The 15,593-nt window shown below is 37.9% G+C and overlaps 1 protein-coding gene across 2 annotated transcripts in view; it reads left to right on the plus strand.

Annotated features, from left to right (window-relative positions):
- Nucleotides 1-301: 301 nt before the first annotated feature.
- CD53 (CD53 molecule) overlaps nt 302-15,593 on the plus strand; it is a 27,981-nt gene continuing 12,689 nt past the window's right edge. The window contains exons 1-3 of one of the 2 annotated variants that reach the window (XM_037728138.1): nt 310-371; nt 2,902-2,993; nt 3,120-3,173. The gene's annotated coding sequence lies outside the window, so the exon portion shown is untranslated. Of the gene's footprint in view, nt 372-2,901; nt 2,994-3,119; nt 3,174-15,593 lie in introns of both variants that reach the window. The other variant, XM_017499330.2, reaches the window with a different exon arrangement.

A 15,593-nucleotide genomic window follows, 5' to 3' on the forward strand; every position in this document is an offset into this window, starting at 1 on the left:
GGTGGAGAGATGCCTGTGGGCAATGTGAGCACACAGCAGGAGTAACTGGTCCTGCATTGAAAGGGTTTCTAGAGCTATGATGGATGAGTAGGAATTAGGTGAACAGGTGAGAGGATATTCTAAAGAGAGTGCCTGAGACAGAACTAGATTGATTTGTTTAAGCAACTCAAAGGAATTCCACATCTAGTGTTATCCAGTGTGAGGAATCTTGAGGGTGGGGACGGGGAATAAATAGCCAGCTGAGAGTTTTAAGCTGGGGGGTCATGTGATTAAATTTGCATTTTAGAAGGTTCTCCTCCCTTCCTCCTGGGGACAGAGTGAAGAAACACATTCAAGCTTGTCTTGAAGGAGACTGGGATCCTGTGACACAGGTAAGAGATAAGGACTAATGTCATGTCTATGGGGTTGGAGAGAGGTGGCCTGGTTTGAGAAATATTTAGGAGGAAGCATAATGGACAGGACTTGGTGGTTGATAATAGGTGATGGTGTGGGACAGAGAGTAGCTTAAGAGGACACTTGGTTTCTCACTCGGGTGGCTGGAAGGCGAGTGAAGCCTTTCCTATCTGGTGGACATGGTGAGAGGAGCAGGCTTGGGTGTGGGGATGCCAGTTCATCAAACTGAATTTGGATATTGGATTTCAGGTGCCTGGGAGAGTGTGGAGCTCAAATGAGAGATCATGTCATCCATATAGACTTGTGAATCTTTGGAACAGACAGATAGTAATTAGAATCATCAGAATGGGTGAGATAACTAGGAAAATATGAGTTCAGCCAGAAGCCTCTCCTCAGCCCCAGTGCTTCAGGGACCTGTCAGCATGGCAGCAGCCCTGAGTGAGGGGCACTGGTGATTCCAGCTGAGGAGTGGAGAGTTTTTAATAGCATTCCCTAAAGTGTAGTTACACTGAAAAATTGTTCCCTAAGAGAAACTAGACACACACACACACACACACACACACACACACACACACTGTTCCATGGTCAGATAAGTTTGGGGAAAACTGTATATTATATTCCCTGCTTAGAGAATATTAAGGACTGACAAGTTCTGTAGTAAAGACGTTTTTATCTTTTATTTAACTCAGTTCCCCCCACAAGACAGCCCTGGCTGGAGACTACTCTGGATCTGAATGTCTCAGGGTGAAGGAAGCAGAAAACAGCTAGCTTTCCCAGAGGCATGCCTCCAAGTCAGCACTGGGAAGAGTGTCATCTATCTGTTTATTGATTTACTTATTATTTTTTGAGATAGAGTCTCTGTCTGTCTCCCAGGCTGGAGTGCAGTGGTGTGGTCTTGGCACACTGTAACCTCTACCTCCCGGGTTCAAACGATTCTCCTGCCTCAGCCTCCCATGTAACTGGGATTACTGGTGCCTGCCACCACCCTCAGCTAATTTTTTGTATTTTTAGTAGAGTCAAGGTATTACTGTGTTAGCCAGGATGATCTCCTGACCTCATGATCCACCTGCCTCGGCCTCCCAAAGCACTGGGAGTGAGCCACCACACCCGGCCTATCTGTTTATTTATAAGGTGAAAACACTGGGCTCGGTGATTGCTTCCAAGTTTTACAGCTAGCTAGTGATACATTTGGGTTGTCACCTACTCCTTTGACCTAATCTAAGAAAATTCCAGTGATGCAGCATAGTGAAACTAGGAACACATTTTTTCAAAATATATTGGTCACAGTGTTTCTCAAATGGCATTCTCTGGGACCTTGAATTTGAATCCTAGCTCTCACATGTCTTATTTGTATGAGCTTGGGCAAATTTGCTAACCTCTTTGAGCCCCCGTTTTCTTGTCTATAAATGGGTATGTAACAGTAACTAGTAGTAGTATTATTAGATGTTACCATTAATACACTGAGGCTGAGAGGTTGAGATTTGCTCAAGATCTCACAGCTAAAAGAGATAAAGCTGGAAGTGAAACCCAGATCTTTGGCTCCAAATGTGGTGTTTCCTCTACTAACCAAATCGTTTCTACCAGTGCCCCTGGGATTATGCCTTCCTGGGGACTATCCCTGACAATACCCTCACATTAAAACCGTCTTTTCAGAGCACAGTGGCTCACGCCTGTAATCTCAGCACTTTGGGAAGCTGAGGCAGGTGGATCACGAGGTCAGCAGTTCAAGACCGGCCTAGCCAAGATGGTGAAACCCTGTCTCTACTAAAAATACAAAAAAAGCTGGGGGTGGTGGCAGGCACTTGTAATCCCAGCTACTCAGAAGGTTGAGGCAGAGAATTGCTTGAACCCAGGAGGCGGAGGTTGCAGTGAGCTGAGATGGCACCACTGTACTCCAGCCTGGGTGACAGAGAGATATTCCATCTCAAAAAAAGAAAAATCATCTTGATCTTGCTCTTGAGACAGAGAAGTCTGCAAATGGTGTCCAATTAAACTGAAGTCTAGACACTGGCTGAAGCCAGACAGAGGAAGAGTGAGGAGGGGACAGAGAATCTTCAGAAAGACATTCCAAAGTCTCAGTCCTAGAAAATGTTTAGAAATATTGGTTCTTATGTTCCTCTCCAGTCTATCTACCTGAATGGGAAACTCTGGTGGTGGGGCCAGGATGCTTATTCTTGAACAAATACACAGTTAATTCTGAGATGCCACCTAGATTGAGAAGCACTGTCCTTTTCTAAGCAAAAATCATCACCAAAGTTACCCTATAACCCATCAGTGCTCACAGATCTTTGCCTGAACCAAATTGGTTTTGAAGTTTTCCTTTGTTTTGTGGAAACTAGTTTAGGGTGGGCTGTGAGAAGAGACTTCTAAAAAGCCACTGGGAAAGGACTAAATCTCTGAGGCTAAGGAGGGCGGACTCAGCCTCACTTCCTCCTTCTCATCTGGGCTTCCTGTTGTCACAGCACGATCATATTTTTTCACCCTTCACTTCTCCTTTTACACAAATAGTACCGGACATCCGTGTTACAGCCTTATCTTGGCCACCTCAAGGATAATCACCAAATTCTGCCTAAAGGACTGAGAAACGGTGCCTGGAAAAGGTAAGGTTGATGACATTTTAACCTGGCTTCTGTCTAATGTGGGGTAGGACATTTTCTTAGGGGTCTCCAATATACCTCTCTAGTAACCATACAATCTCCGGCAACTTCTCTTTCACAAATATTTAGTGCACAAAGTAAAAAGATTGGCAAGATCCTGGTAACATCCCCGAAGGCAATCAGGCAAGTGATACTTTTACTTAATCACGTTTCTGAATCTCTGAGTCCACGTATTCACCTGCCTTAATTGCTACAGAACTTGAATTTCTCTGTGTAGTAATTCCTGATGCTTGGAGCTTTCTATGTGAGATGACACTGGGGAGATTTCCTATGTGCTCTGGTCTTCAGAAAATTGGTCTTGTGATTTTAAAGTGAGGAAAGAACCCACAGCCAGAACTGTCTTTAAAAAGACAGGTAGGAGACGCAGTTCTTTTTCATTTGAGAAATTTTCAAAAGTAAAGCTAGTGACTTCCACTGTGATTCTTCAAAGCCATTAAATAGAAAGGTGGCTAAAAATCACACCAGGGTGTGCTCAGTAACTGTATATTAAAAGGTGAAAGCTAGACACCTCTAAAGGACGCTTAGGTTGTTGGCTTCTAAGAAACAGGAAGAGCATTGTGATCTTCAGCATTTCCCCAAATTATCATTGGTGTACAAAACATGAACATTGATAAATATAACATGAAATCCAAGTATAAAACATTGATACTGCAATAATTTCCAATCACGTGCTGTAACTAAGGACTGAGGTTGCATGGACTCAGCAAAGTGATAGGCAAGCTTTTGTCCTGACTCTCTGTGACCACCATAGGAACTCTATATGAGAGCTTTCTTCTTCCAAGAACCTGTGAAAATTTCATTTGATTAGAGCAGAGAGGAGGAAGTTCTCTTTGACTACCCCCACCCATCTAAGAATGAGGGTTGAGAACAGGTCAGAGGCTCTAGATTTCCAGGAGGGGTGGGGACAGGGCAAAGGGCTCTAGATACCAAAGCACCTCAGAGCTTATTGAGCCTTGAATTAAAAAATAAAACCAGTCTTTTTAGTAAATTCACTTAATAATCAAGTGTTAGGGGCCTCTGAGTCCAGGCACTGTGCTTTGGGAATTGTGGGGGAGGGAGATGAAAAGGTAGGATATTTGTCTAGTAAAGAGTCCTACTCTTAAGGAACTCCCATAGGAGATAAGAGATACCATACTACGTGTGTGCTTTGGAAGAAAGCTGAGAAAGAGCAGAATCCTAGCTGCTAGATAAACAAAGAAGTTTTGCTTTTCAATCTTGAGGAGAATCTGTATTATTTTGAAATTGCGGTTGAATGGAAGCAAAGACTGAACTGAAACATGATTTCCTGTGATGTTTCCTGTGTGGGCCAGTTAAGAGCATTTAACTTTTAAATGAAAGGATTGGGTACCTTTATATTCATGGGGGATGATTCCAAGTCCATCCCTTCACAGCTATTGTTACCACCGCCTTAGCGACCTCACCTTTGTTCATTGACAAGAGACACAAACTTGAAAGGACAAAGTCTGTTGGTCCTTGGTTTCTTGTGCCCTGTGATTGACCCCTGACTGAACAGAGGCCCTGACTCTGGTTCTCCATTCTCACTGCTATCCCGTGGCCGCATGTGGCACATAGTGCTGGAGATACAGGATAACAGAGATGATTATCATCTGAAAGGAGTTGTAGAGCCTCCTCTAGAGTCATGGATGACAGTCACAGCAATATATAAACACAACACAATGTGCTCTTTTCTATAATAGATGAAGAACGTGCATAAACTGTAGGAGGAGTTAGGAGTGTGGCAAAGACTCCCTGGAGAGGCGATGACTGGTGGGTTCACTTTCATAGAAGTATGGGTTTGCTATGGAGACATTCTAGACTAAGGGTGCTGTATGTCCACGCATGCTAGAAATGAGAGAAAGCAAGTGAGACTGCAGTATAACACACCGTGTTTACAGGGCCACTGGAAACGGAAAGCCCTTTCTCCTACTTGGAACCAGAAAGTGGAGGGCAAGATCACTGACCAGGCAGGTCCTAGGCCCAGCTCTGGGCAGGGCTATGTCCACTATGCTCATGTTCACACGACAGAATTGATGGGATGTGGGGTTGAAATGAGGGGGAAGAGACAGGGTTTTTCCTCCTCAACCTAGATTCTCACTTAGATCAGAAGGAAGGGTGGAGCTTCTTGTGAGGTTACAGCCATTCTTTTCAGCTTAACTTCGGTTCCAGGAAGTTCTGCATTGATTCAGTTAAGCGGTTTGTTTTGCGTTCCTAGATTAGTCATCCCAGGGCAATTCTTGTACTGAGCAAGCATCCACTGTGTGTAGATCACCTTGGGCTCCAGAGACTGGGCACCTGTCCTCAGGAAGCTCTCAGGACCTAGCCACTGAAGCAAAGTAACCCAGAGAAACCAGACAGCTGTGCAGAGCAGGACTCCAGAGTGGCTGCTGGGGCAGAGGAGGGGAGGATTGAGCTGGAGGTTGTGCAGTCAGTTTGGGAAGGCTATCTGAGGTAGGTTTTGGGAAAGAGAAAGATACGCATTTGCAAAGCCAGTGGATGACCACTCAGAGTAAAGGCCAGGAATCTGTACGCTGAGAGTTAGCGGTGAGTACCCTCCATTCATTATCCGTTTCATGAGCACACAGCAGAATTTCTACGCAAGCAGAAGCATCAATATATCAGAGTTATGACCAATAATTGTTGTAAAAGAAAATAAGCCACAAGCATACATTATTGTAATCATTTAAAATGAGAGTGTTATATTTCAAGTATTAGAATATTGGTACTTAAAGCAAAGTTAGAGATTATTTTGATTCAAATAAAGTATCTAACTCATAAGGAGAGCCCAATAAATGTGAGCTGTTGCAACTGTCCAGTGTGCTTACTTTTCAGGTAAAATGACTTGTCCAAAATCATAAAATTAGCTAATAGTTATTTAGAATGTCTTCTAATTCTCTGTGGCATACTTTTTCTTCTGCATTATACTACAGTCCCTCTTCTTAGAGATTTTTTTATTAAGTAGGTATCATTAGACTGTATTCTTCATTTACTTAGATAAATTCCTAGTTCATTTTAACATAGGCAAACATAAAAATACAACTTAATTGTAAATGTAATTGATCTTAAGCCAATATGCAAACTAAATACTTAACATATATTTAATTTTCCAAACCTTTTTGTTTGGACTTTCTCATTTCAGGAGAACTAGATTGAGGAATAGGGGTAAGAAGTAATTTTGATGCCTCATATCTTTTAAAACGTATTAAAGTTTACTTGTTAACATAAATTTGAACTTATGGCTTACTCTATATCAGGAGCAAGTAAAGGTATTCAAGAATTATTTCATGATTTAGTCTTCTTAAAATAACTATTGTAGAATCTCAGTATTTATAACATAGAAAACTTAAATTGTAATGATTTTGAGATCAGAATCCCTTAGATTATTTATTCATTTTTCAACTTTTTTTAAAAAATTGACAAAAATTCAGACACAGAAAAGTTGAAAAAATAGTATGAAAAATTTCTAAACCCTTTTTACCCAGATTTCCAAAATATTAACATTTTACTTTATTTGTTTATCCTTCTCTAGCTTTCTCATTTGAGAGTGATTAATAACATGATTGACGCCATTTCCCCTAAATACTTTAGGGCACATTTCTACAAACAAATGCATTCTCTTATATAATCACTTTACAATTATCAAAACCAGGAAATGAACATTTATGCAGTATTATTAACAATCTATGGATTTTATTCAGATTCCATCAATTACCCCATTAATATTTTAATTTCTAGTCATGCATTGCCTTCAACTGTCACTTTTGTCTCCTTTAGTCTGGAACAGTTCCTGAGTTTTTCTTGCCATTGATATTCTTGAAGAGTAAGGTCAGTTCTTTTTTAGAATGTTTCTCCATTTAGGTTTATCTGATGTTTCCTCATGATTAGATTCAAGTTACTTAAATTTTTGATAAGAATATCAACCAAATGGCTTTTCTTATCCCACAAAGAACCTTGCTTAAGCTGAGCATAGCCAGCCTTCAGACACCATGGACAGGCCTCTAGGAGAGGGACCCTGTATGTAAAGTTCTGCATATTTCTACATAGGATGACAGGGGACCTCTGGTGTATTGACCCTGTAACAGTGCTGTTTTAGGTGGCTGTTCCTGATCTTGGGAGTAAGCTTATTAGAAGAGTCCCTGTCCCACCTCAGCTGTTAGCAGTGTCATGCTAAGCTCCCAAATGGGAGCAAGTGAGCCTCCAAGATCATTTGGATTTGTCTTTCTTCACTTTTTCTCTCCTTTCTTCTTCCTTATTTCTTTATTCCTCTATAAATCACCAAATCCTCTCCCCTAGCAGCAGCCTAGAAGAAACAAATTTTTTGCCAGACTGCATTTTTAGGGAGGCATAAGATAGCAAACGTTGCTTGACAAGTCGATGGTGGGATGAGAGGACACTAAGACATGAAAGCTGACGCTTTGGCTTTGCTTTATTTTACTCCTACTTCTTCCTCTACAACTGCTTATCACTCCTCAAGAGGACGTACAGCCATAACCCTGATGGCGCCTCAGCCACTGCTCCCAGGAGTTCAAACCGCAGAGGCACAAGCTGATGAAAGGTGGAAGGTCTTCTCCTGGGTGCTCAACACATTGCACCAAATGAGTTGGGAAGTAGGAGGCACAAAACCGGAGCCTGGGATGGTGGAAAGAGCATGGGCTTTGGAGGCTGACAGACTTTGGCCTTCACCCTGTCTTTGATGATTCTTAGCTGGGTGACCTTGTGCCAGTCCTTGGCTTCTTTGTTTGCAGAATGGGGCTAATGACACCTAAGTTGTAGGGCTGATTTGAGGATTATAACTAAGACATTTATGAGAAAAGCAGCATTTTGTGGGATTCTGTGAACTATTATGTATCTAAATTTCTTTGAGCAAGAAGGCCTAAATTTGGGAGACCTCATTGGGAACAGATTTTTGCTCCTACTTAGAACAGCATCAACTTTCTTTGCTAAGGAACAAAGACTGCCACAGGCTCTGCGTAAGAAGGGATAGGGAGCTGTAATTACCTTGCGAATGCTCTTGTATGTAAACGGACACATCTGTGTATAGAAAAATGTATATGGAGAAGTGTCTGGAAAGACGTTTGCCAAAACGTTTATGATGGTTACCTCTGCGAGGTGGAGGTGGGGTTTCAGAAGACTTTATGTTTTCTTCTTTACACTTTTCTGTATTTTTTTAATGTAGATTTTTTTTTTTTAATAGAAAGCATGCTTACATTTGCTTTCTTTTGCTAGATTTTTCAACTTTTCCTAATAGGTTTCAATGGAGTAAGAAATGTGTTCTAATAATATATATTCTCAATCTTAGTTTACAAAGGTGTTTCTCTGCCAAACACTTCCATTCACCTAAAGAAAACAGTTTATGCATCTTAAAGAAAGCGTGCTTTCATTTGCCTTTTATTGCTGGGTTTTTTAACATGTCTTAACAGATTTCAATGGAGAAAGAAACATGTTCTGATAACATATTCTCAATCTTAGCTTACAAAGTTATTTTTCTATCACACACTTTTCTACACTAAAAGGAAATCTCACAGAAACTATACTTACATTTATTTATCTTTTATTACCAAAATTTTCAATTTGTCCTAACAGGTACAAATGGAGAAAGAAAGATGTACTTTTCTCCATTGTTTGATTTTTGTTTTAAGAAATGACACACGAAACCTCTTTTTAAAAGGTATGAAACAAGCAAGGAATTATTCTGGCCCCATGTGTATTTTGTTCCTAAAAATCGATTCGAAGCTCAGAGTTACCCTTAGGAATGGACTGGTAGGTAAGGTCTGAATTTGATCTTTCAGTGAGTTTTCACTGAATAAGGTAGATACGCAGGGAATGAGCCATCCTGGAAATATTATCTCATTTAGCACTCAGAACAACCTCTGAGGTAAATATTAACACCCCTATTTTAAAGATGAGAAAATAGTGAAAGGTTAAGCAAGTTGCCCAAGGTCACACTTCTGATAGGTGGTAGTACCAGAATTCAAAACTAGACCTGTCTGATTCCAAAGCTGGTGTTTATCAAACTGTGTTCCACGGAATACTATGTTATTTGAGCTGTTAATAAGTAATCTTCCACATAAAAATACGTTTGTAGTTATAAGTATGTTTTCCACTTAGAGACTCATAGTGCACATTAGCATATAACAAGTTTCTCAGAAGTCATTCATTTAAAAAAGAGTTTTATTTTTATTACTTAATCTCATTTACTTCCAAAACTTTTAACCATAGAGTCCTTTCATTCCCATTTTTTCCTTTATGCTGTTTTTTTCTTATTTTGGCTTTTGTTTGAGGGGCACTTGTTAATATCTCATAAGCATAATAGTCTGTGTAGCACCAAAGTTGTCTTATTGTGGCTCCAGACTAGACTGTAACATTGATCAGATAAGGTTGAAGTTGAAGAACTGATAGAGGTTCTTTTTTTTTTTTAACTTAAAAAATTTTTTTAATAGAGAAGGGGTCTCACTATGTTGTTCAGTTCGGGCTGGTCTTAAACCCCTAGGCTCAAGGGATCCTCCCACTCAACCTTCCAAAGTGCTGGACTTTTTACAGGTGTGAGCCACCAAGCCTGTCCTGATACACTTTCTTGAAGCCTCTGATCAACCTGAACTACTCCTAGGCTTGACTAAATTCAAGAGTAGATTAGATGGTGCTGTTAGTACAGGTCAAAAAAAAAAAAAAAAGACAGGGATGGAATTAGAAATCCACAGGTCTACCAGCTCAAGCCCAGTGGAGGAAATAAAGGGTAAAGTTGATCCTTAACCTCCATGTTGAATTGTGGAACGTAGCCAAGGCTAAGTGCAATTTGGTCATGGAGGTTTCCTGGAAACTGACGTTGGTGGCTTTTTGTGTAGAACCATGAGTCACGGGGGTGAGAGTCATAGACTTTGACTGTGGGAGGGGTGTCAGTTTCTCCAGATGGTGGCTAGAAGGGGTGGGAGGCTTAATCACTGCCCAGTAACAGAGAAGAAGGGGAAGGGAAAATGGAGTAGTATTCTATCTGGGTTTATAAATAAACAGGGGCTTTTACGGTATGTGGCAAAAGTAGTGACAATCTTCACCAGGTGGGAAGATTTTCTTACTCAATTTGGTATGAGTCTGGGGAGGGAGAAAGCGGGAGAGGAAGGAAGAAGAGGTTCTTCTTCCTGTCTGCGAAGGAAAGAATCAGTGGGAATGTCCCTAAGTTTGTGGGCACCTAGCCAGCTGGTGCTCTGTGGACAATCAGGTTACACTGCCTGAACTTATTGTCATAGGATAGTGTTCCCTCTCTACTCCCTCCTGCCCTCCCTTACCTTCATCCTCAGACAATCATTGATCTGCTTTCTGTTGCTATAGTTTTAATTTTCTAAAATGTTATATAACTGGAATTATACGAAATGTACTCTTTTTTATATACCTTCTTTCACTCACCATGATTATTTTTACATTCATCTATGCTGTAGAGTGTAACAATAGTTCATTTCTTTTAATTGCTAAGTAGTTTTCATTGTACAATTATAGCACTATTTATTTATAGATTTTTTGTCAATGGGCATTTGCCAGTTTGCTTCCAGTTTGGGCTATTACAAATAAAACTATGAACTTTCCTGTACTAGTTTTTGTATTGACATATGCTTTCATTTCTCTTGGGTAAATACCTAGGAGTAGAATGGCTGGATCATATGATAAGTATATGTTTAATTTTGTACAAAACCAGCAAACTGCTTTTGAACATGGATATACCATTTTACATTCCCACCAACAGTGTATAAGAGTTCCAGTTTCACCACGTCCTCACCAACACTTGGTGTGGTCAGTTTTTGAAAACATTTTAGCCATCCTAGGAGATGTGGAGTGGTATCTTACCGTGGTTTTAATTTGCATTTCCCTACTGACTAATGAGGTACAGAATTTTTTTATGTGCTTATTTGCCACCCATTTAGTATCTTCTTTGGTGAAGTGTCTGTTCTGATATTTTGCCCATTTTAAAAATTGGATTGTTTATTTTCTTACCATTGAGTTTCAATAGTTGTTTTTGTACTCTGGATACATGCCTTTTAATTCCTGTGTGATTTGGAAATATTTTTTCCTTCTATGCTTCGTCTTTTCATGCTCTTAACAGTGTCTTTTGAAGAGCATAGTTTTTAATTTTGAAGAAGTCCAATTTATCAACTTATTGTAGTTTTGGTGTCTTATCTGAGAACTCTTTGCCGAACCAAGGTTGCAAATATTTTCTCCTATATTTCCTTCTGGAGTATTATAGTTTTGGATTTTATCTTTAGATCTATGATTCATTACTAGTTATGATTTCATATGGAGAGGGGTATAAATGCAAGTTCATTTTTTGCATATTAATAGACAGTTGTTCCAGCACTATTTGTTGAAAAAAGTATTCTTCATTCTCTAAAGTATTAATTTTGTATTTTTTTGAAAATCAGTTGTTCATATACATATGGGCTCTCTATTCTGTTCTCTTGATATGTTTATTTAACACCAGTGCTATGCTGTCTTTATTGTTGTATCTTTATAGAAAGTAATATAATCAGGTAGTGTTTGTACCCCAGTTTTGTTCTTTATGAAACTCATTTTTACTATTTTAAGTCCTTTGCATTTCCAAATGAATTTTAGAATTAATTGCTTGAAGTCTACAAATAATTCTGCTGTAATATTAATTGGGATTACAATCTATAGATAAATTTGGAAGAATTGACATCTTAAAAACATTATTTCCTGCTAGATGGATGTGGTATATCTCTCTATTCTTTGCATCTTTTCATTTTCTTTCAGCAATGTTCATTTTTAAATTTTCAGTATACAGTTCTTTCACAACTTTCGTCAGATTTATGCCGAAGTATTTCATATGTGATGCTGTTGTAAATTATATTTTAAAAAATACTTGATTTCTAAAGATTACTAGTGTATAGAATGCTATTTCTTTTTGTAGATTGAATCTTGTTTCTAGCAACCTTGCTACACTCACTTGTTAGTTGTAGTATTTTTTTTTTTGTAGATTTATTCAGATTTTCTACAAAGACATTCATGATATCTGTGAACAAAGGCAATTTTACTTTTTTTTTCTTTCCAATTTGGATGTCATTCTTTTCATATTTGATTTGTACTGCCTAGAAACTTCAGTACTATGCCAAATAGACTAGTTAAGAGTAAAGAAACTTATTTTCCTCCTTATATAAGGGTAAGGCATTTGGTCTTATACCATTAAGTATGATGTTCTTAATTCTATGTTCTTCACAAATGCCTTTTATAAGTTTGCATAAGTGTCGTTCTATTCCTAGTTTGCTAAGAGTTTTTATCAGAAATAGATGTTGAATTTTGTCAAATGAATTTCCTGTATCTATTGAGATGATAATTTGTTTTCTCTTTCAGTTTGTTAATATGATTAAATACTTTTTCAATGTTAAAATAACCTTGTATTTCTGAGATTAGCCCCATTTGTTCATAATTTCTTACCATTTTTCTATATTGTTAGATTTTTTTTTTACTAAAATCTTGTTTATAATTTTCATATCTATGTTTCTTAGGAATATTGGTCTGCGGTTTTATTTCTCGTAATAAGTTTCGGCTTTTAGTATCTGAAAATTCTGGCCTCACAGGATAAGCTGGAGAGTATATCTTCCTTTTCTATTTTCTGGAAGATTTGGTATAGAATCAGTATTATTTCTGCCTTCCATGTTTAGTAGAAATCATCAATAAGACATCTGGACTAGCAGTTTTCTTTATGGGAAGATTTTTAAACTCCAAATTCAGTGTCTTATTAGAGATAGGATTATTCAGGTAATCAATTTCTAGAGTGAGATTTGCTAATTTATGCCTTTCAGTGAATTTATTCATTTAATCTAAGTTGTATTGGCATCAAGTAATTTATTATATTTACTTGTCTTTTTGATATCTATAGAATTTGTAGTGTTGTTCTCCCATTCCTCATACTGATAATTTTTGTCCCCTATTTTCGAATTGATTATCTGTACATAAGTTTATCAATGTTATCAGTCTTCAAAAAGAACCAACTTTTGGTTTTGTTTTCTTTATTGTTTTTCTGTTTAATTGCTTTCAGTTTTTATCTTCATTATTGTCCTCCTTCTGCTTATTTTGGGTTTAATTTGTTAGACTTTTTCTAGCTTCTCAAAATGCAATCTGACCTTCTTAATTTGAGACCATTCTCCTCTCAGCTATAGACAATTAGGACTATAAATTTGCCCCAGAATATTGCTTTAGTGATATCCAGACATTTTCAACATGTTTTTAAAGTTTTTCTTAATTCAAAATTCTAATTTTCTCTTTGATTTCTTCTTTGATCTATGAGCTGTTTAGAAGTATGTTGTTTAGTTTTCCAATTTGAGGAGATTTTCTGCTATTGATTTCTAATTCAATTCCTGTTAAAGTCATTGAAACTTGGATTTTGGTCCAGAATGGTCTATCTTGGTAATGTTTCATGTAACCTTGAAAAAAATGTATATTCTGCTGCAGTAGGATGGAGTGTTCCATCACACTCAGTTAGTTTAAGTTAATTGATGCTGATGTTCAAATATTTACTGCTTTTCTGTCTACTGATTCCATCAATTATTGAGAGAAGGATATTGAAACATTCAAGTATAACTGTATACTTGTCTATTTCTTCTTTTGGTTCTGTTGATTTCCACCTCATAAATTTTGACTAGGTGCAAAAACACTTAGGATTTTTATGTTCTTTTGCACAGTCAGTCCCTTTATAATTATAAAGTAATCTCCTTTCTCCTTGATAATTTTTTTCTGTAGTATTGTTTGTTTTAGTCTAATATAGATACTCCAGCCTTTTTTTCCCCTTTTATTAGTGTTAGTATGGTATATCTTTTTCCATCTTTTGCTTTCAAATGTATTTGCTTTTTTAGATTTGAAATGCATTTTTTGCAGGCAATATAACTAGTTGGGTCTTGTTTTTTTAATCCATCTATTTATTCCTGCCTCATATTTTAAGTAGTCAGACCATTACATTTACTGTGATATTGATATGGTTGGGATTTTAGCATGTTTGTTTTTTATTTGTCGCATTTTTCTTTGTTCTTTATTTTTTCCCGTCTGTTGTTCCACTTTTTCTCTTTTTCTGGCTTCTTTTGATTAATCTAGTATTTTTATGATTTTTATCTTCAAGTGAGATTACCACTTCAAATATAAGAAGCTCATAATAATATACTTTCATTTCTTCCTTCACAGCCTCTACGCTATTATTATCATAAAGTTTACTTTTACATTTATTATTAATGCAATTCGATATTGTTATTATTTTTGTTTTAACAGTTCAGCATCTTTTAAAAAGATTTAAGACCAGGTGCGGTGGCTCATGCCTGTAATCCCAGCATTTTTAGGAAGCTGAGACAGGTGGATCACCTGAGGTCAGGAGTTCAAGACCAGCCTGGCCAACATGGTAAAACCACATCTCTACTAAAAATACAAAAAATTAGCTGGGTGTGGTGGTGCATGCCTGTAATCCCAGCTACTCAGGAGACTGAGACATGAGAATTGCTTGAAACTGGGAGGCAGAGATTGCAGTGAACTGAGATCACACCACTGAACTCCAACCTGGGCAACAGAGCAAGACTCTGTCTCAAAAAAATAAAAATAAAAATAAATTAAAGAGATTTAAATGACAAGAGAATAGTATTGTATATTTATTCCTGTAGTCACCATTTCTGGTGCTCTTTGTTCCTTTGTGTAAATCTGTAATTCCACCTGGTCTAAATTTTCTTCTACTTAGAGGATTGCCATTAACATGTCTTGAAGTATGGATCTACTGGTGAGGAATCCTTTCACCTTTCGTATAACTTAAAGTCCTTTTTTTTTAAGTTAGTAAAATATATTTTTGTTGGGTATAGAGTTTTAGGATGACAATTTTTTTTCTTTAGTATTTTAAATGTGTTGCCCCACTGTCTTCTGGCTTGCCTGTTTTCTAATAAAAAGTCTGCTCTTATCCTTACAATTGTTCCTTATTACCTAACATGTATTTTTTTTTTCTCCTGGCTATTTTAAGATTTTCTTTTCATCACTGTTTTTTTAGTACTTTGATTATAAATTACCTCAGTGGAGCTTTCTTCATGTTTCTTTTGCTTGGAGTTCATTGAGCTATTGAGCTTCTTGGTTCTATAGGCATATTATTTTCATCAAATTTAGGATTTTTTAGTCATTATTTCTTCAAATATTTTTCTATCCTCTTCTCTCCTCAATTTTAGAGACTTCAATGACATGTATATTAAGTCACCTGAAATTATTTCTCAACTCATGATGCTCTGTTCATTTAAAAACTATTTTATTTTCTGGCCAGGCATGGTGGCTCACACCTGTAATCCCAGCACTTTGGCAGGCCAAGGTTGGTGGATCACTTGAAGTCAGGTGTACAAGACCAGCCTGGCCAACGTGGTGAAACCCTGTCTCTACAAAAAATACAAAAACTAGCTGGGTGTGGTGGCACACACCTGTGGTCCCTCCCATCTACTTGGGAGGCTGAGGCAGGAGAATTGCTTGAACCCAGGAGATGGAGGCTGCAGTGAGTCAAGATCGCACCACTGCACTCCAGCCTGGGCAATAGAT

Source organism: Cebus imitator, unplaced genomic scaffold (genome assembly GCF_001604975.1).
Source record: "Cebus imitator isolate Cc_AM_T3 unplaced genomic scaffold, Cebus_imitator-1.0 Scaffold256, whole genome shotgun sequence".
In the NCBI taxonomy this organism is placed as follows: Eukaryota; Metazoa; Chordata; class Mammalia; order Primates; family Cebidae; genus Cebus; species Cebus imitator.